This window comes from Cupressus sempervirens, chromosome 10, assembly GCF_028749045.1.
Source record: "Cupressus sempervirens isolate cs-2001-9-10 chromosome 10, ASM2874904v1, whole genome shotgun sequence".
Lineage (NCBI taxonomy): Eukaryota > Viridiplantae > Streptophyta > Pinopsida > Cupressales > Cupressaceae > Cupressus > Cupressus sempervirens.
The window spans coordinates 197,754,251-197,759,273 of record NC_143127.1 but is presented as its reverse complement, the minus strand read 5'-3'; positions in this window follow the sequence as shown (position 1 = coordinate 197,759,273).

The window sequence follows — 5,023 nt, the reverse complement described above, 5'->3', positions numbered from 1 at the left end:
CAAACTATGTATTTTGTATATGCTATGAGTTCCCTCTTGTACTATTTTGCTTTCACAAGACCATCCCTATCATACACTTCATTTTTAAAGAAAAAAATGCCTCTCCTAATGTGTTCACTACAAGGACATTACAAATGCAACACATAATGTAATGTAAAGTTATTTTCCATAAAAGACCCTTTATAAAAAAAAATATCTTATTAGTCCCGCCTATAAGTAGGCAGAGACTAAAGTTTTCATCTCGCTCGTACCTATTAATTCATTGTTGGGAAACTCTGTTTACTTTATTTATCCTATGTTCTATAAAAATATTCTATTTTAAATGAGATTTTATTATTTGGTTCTTATTTTCTAATTGGCTAGTGTTGATTTTCCTAGTGGTCTTTTTGTTTTTCTATTGAAAAAAATGGGAACATTTATGTAGGACATTTGGACATTTGTTGAACTATACACATAATAGAAAATTATTTGATTGGTGGCTTCATATTTATTTAGTTGTCTGGTATTATCTATTTTTTGTAAACAACCCACATAGGTGGACATCATGAGTAGGTAGCAGCCTTGTAATACTTCACTTGGCTTCCATGTTCTTCCACATTTTGCATGGCAGCCATATCAATGGAACCTTTTAAAGTAGGACAAATCTTACCTATTAATTAGTTTGATCCTAGGTTTAGTTGATTATGAAGAATTTTCAATATAGTATAGTTCTATCATGAAAATACAACCATTTCACTATAAATAGCTTCAATTTAGCTCATATGATATACAATGCGTAAATCAATGTTTTCTTTCCTTTTTTGCCATTGCTTTCTTTTTAACTTTTTGGAGATTTTTTTAATTTACTTCACAAAAAAAATTGGAACAAAACTTATCTAAGATTCATGGTGTTAGTGAACAAATTTTTCTCCAAAGAAAAATATACAAATTAACCCCAAAGCCCAAATAGGAAGACTAAATATAGACTAATAGTTGGGTCATTTCACTATCGAAAAGCGTAAATGCCCTCTGAATTTATCCGGCTACAGCTCCCCGTACATGATTTACAATGAATTCAAATATGAATGCTTTTAACTAGAAAGCACAAAAAGTTTACAAATATCTACTCGTAAACACGAAATAGATGCAGAAACTAAGTAACTGAAAAGAAAACAACAACAAAATGACACAAAGTTCATTTTCCTAGATGTTGCATTACAAAGAAAATGAAAGTGAAGAATAAATTTTCCATCTCCCTGAGAAAATGAAGAATTAGAGCTTCGAAGATATCTTGAACTCAAAATACATTTAGGAAATCACAACATTTAAATGCATTTAGAGAAAATTGAAAGTCATACAAAGATCACAATCAGTGGGAAGAAAATTGCCCAAACCCCAACTTTTGATGTACAATTATCTTCCAAATCTCCCTTCTCTAAGCATAAAAGACAACAAAGATCTTATTACACATTGCATCAAAATCAAAATTTAAAGAAACACAAATCCCCTCCCCTACATTATATTTGAAATCAAAATTTCCCCTCTTTCTCCAACACACAATTCAGAAAAATGAATGAAGACTTTATTCTTCAATATTCCCAAAGTCTGCTCTCTCGAAAAAGAAGAATGAAAAACTCCCTCTGCTATAGCACCAAGTCTGCCCTTGGAAAAGAAAAGTGGAACCCCTCACTTTTTTTTGTAGTGCATATTTATTTCCTCGGTCACTCAGTTTCTATTCAATTTCATAACTGATTCTTGTAATTGCCTTCGTCCATCTTTATCTTTTTGTGCCATTAGAACAACTCGATGATTTTATAACTTGACATCCCCTTTATTATATGGGCTCTAAATATATGTAACTTAAACTCTATTGACAGATGTCAACTGCTTAGAATCCTATATCAATGTTTAATCAGGTATGAAATAGCCTAATGTTTTCTCAAGGCTCAACTACTGCATTCGGGATGCCCCCGTGTCCTTTGATTACCGTGTGTCATGATGGTGGTAGTGGTCTTTGAATTGTGAGATAGGTTCCGCAGTAGATTAGTCATGGATTAACTATGTCACTATTATAGAGGTGACCAAGATAGTTGGAGCAATGTCCACATCTTATCAAACATCTGATGCATGTTCTCCTCTTTCCATATCTCACAAATTATTGCTAGTTACCACCACTTTCGAACCTCAAGACATGGACCTTTCCCATTACTTCTAATAGTGTTGGTAATTCATCAAACACCTCATAGTTTTCTCCATATATCAGCTCTATGTGGATGTCTTCTTTCAAATGGCCTAGTGTCACGATAGAGCAGGCATTCTAGAATCATTGTCGTATCAACGAAACTCATTATACTTATGCCTTGAGACTCGGTCGATGACAAATTTAACATCAAACAGTTTTCTTCCAATTTGTTGCATATGCAGTGGCGGGTTTTCAGACCTACATGTAGAAGTCTCCTATCCAAATTGGAGTTGACCTCACATGCATTTGATGTGGTGTTCAATTACATAGATACTTGTAATTGAATCAATATTCCACCAGGCAATTATAAACATCCCCCTTTTATGTTATGTATTCAGCACCATTTAGATTTTTAGCCGATGATCAAATCCACCTCAACTCCCATTTGCTCTAAAGACCTTCATGTGCCTCTTCATGGTGCCAACTACACAGACCCGAAATCATGTTCTCCCCTTCTGACCATTATGCCCGATGTTTTTCATCGGCATGGAGATCGGGTTCTTTGTTTGGGAGTATCTGAAACATTATGGAAACACAATTAACGGACTCAATATTTGTTTTCCACTTCTAATGTTTCTCATCTAATTGACTTAACTGCCAATTGCCGTATTGATGCCTCCATTGTATCTCTTTCTTTCTTTAACTCCTAAGCATGATCTCTTTCAAGCTAGCTCTTGTTCATATAGATGGCCCATCATGATGCCACTACCTCGTAGACTCAAGCAAATCTCCAATCTGCATACGTCGATGAGATCACATTGTGCTTGGTATAGATTGAAATAGTGACTTCCCGGCAACAATCTTCTAATAGAGGATATAAAGTCGCATTCAAAACCCGTGGAGAATCATAAGCACTTTAACAAATAATTAGTGAGTAATCTTGGAGTCACCCATTCATGGGGCCGATTTTCGACTTCCACCATATTGATAGGCTTGAACTTGGGCATATGAGAGAAAAACTTTGATGACAATATTTGACAACATTAAGATACTCCTCTGCATGTATATATCTGTGTGAGTGTGTAGCAGCCCCCTTCATCACAAAGTTTGAACTGTCGCTCTCAGTGCCATGTTGTGAAAATCTTGAATGTTTCACAATTCACATGCGCAATCTACGCTTCCAAGATGAAGGCCATGTCAAGTTTGAGTTCTTTCTTTAATTTTTATATATGAAATACAATTTTCAACATTTAAAACTTTGAATCAAATTGACTCCACAACCTGCAGCTCTTCATGGATATTTGTCCTCTTTATAAAGCTTATTGCTTTATATCCACCAAACAACAAGTGTCTTTGGCAATAGTTGATTCCTACTTTTTCTCAGATGTAGGTGATATGAAGACTTTACACTAACACGGGTAACTTTTGTTTTGATCATTCCAGCACATGATGCCTCTAAAAGTGGAATTTATTAGAGTTGATGGAGTTCAAGACTATATTATCAAACCATCCAAACCGAATCCAACAAGCTATGTCTTAGAACTTGAATTGATGCACTCACGCCTCAACATCTATTTTCTGAACTATGGATCTCATTTTTACTTGTACCTTTCATTCTTGGAACCTTGAACCACCAAACTGCATCCACAATCATATCTCTGATCTGAACTCTGAATTTGAAGATGAGCTTCCAACCAGGGTATCTGAAACTGCATATCAAAGTCTAACTTGGATCTGCATTTGAACTCCGAACCATTGAGCCATATCAAATCAATGAATTCGTTTGAAAATCATATTGAACCATTGAACCATTGAACCACTTCGAACCATAGTTCAAAAGAGTTCGAGACCATAAATTAAATTTGAATACCGGATTTATATTGGGTACCAACACATGGCAAGTCATGGCAATTGTAGCACGTGGCTAATAGCGCATGTAATACTCATATTGAGGATATTGACATATTGAGATTATTATTACAAATTGCCATTTTAGTTTGACCAACAAAGCACCAAATGCATTCGGCTTTTTCTACCAAAAATAATGGTAAATAATTTGCCTACTTTATTGTTTATTGTCTGATAGTACACATGTTGAAGCCCTAATATTATAAGTTTGATATCCTCCCTATTACTTTTTTATGGTATATATTTTCCCAAATTTGAGTTTTCAATATTCTCTCTCTTTTTCACAAATAATCCCTTTCTTTTGTGTTTAATTTCCACTGGCTCATTCAATCACATGTACTATGGGGGCACTAGTAAACAAAATACTTTTACACCTATAGATTTTGAAGTTTCTAAAATATATTGACCAAGCCTTGAGCATATACTCTTTTTTTAACTCACTCAAATCCTCACCTTTGGTGGCATTCCTAGCATCCAATCTTGGTGAAATAAAACTTCATTCAAATTATTGATGAAATTGTTGTTGTATTTGTTCTTTCACCATTTCTAATGATTCCACATTTATATCCTATGCAACTTCATATAGATTTCCAAGTTCCATTTTTAGTACATTAGCAACCTTAAACATTTAATAAAATTTTCTATGCTTCATTGTTGTGCACTTATTACAAGGTTCGTAATTTCTCACAATACTTAATTAGAGCTATTGTTTTGGTATTTTTGATAAAATAATGTGGTTCAATAAAACTAATTTTCTTTTTGTAGATGAGTATGTCTTATTTCTTCCATAAACATGTTTGTTGACTATATAATTTAGGTTTTGATTCGATATTATACATTGATTAGCTGTTAAATTCTTTTTTAGTATTGACTATGTTCATACCAACTGGTTAGGGTATTATATTTCTCCTCATTCCATCTAACTGTAATCAAAATTTGTGTATACAACACAAT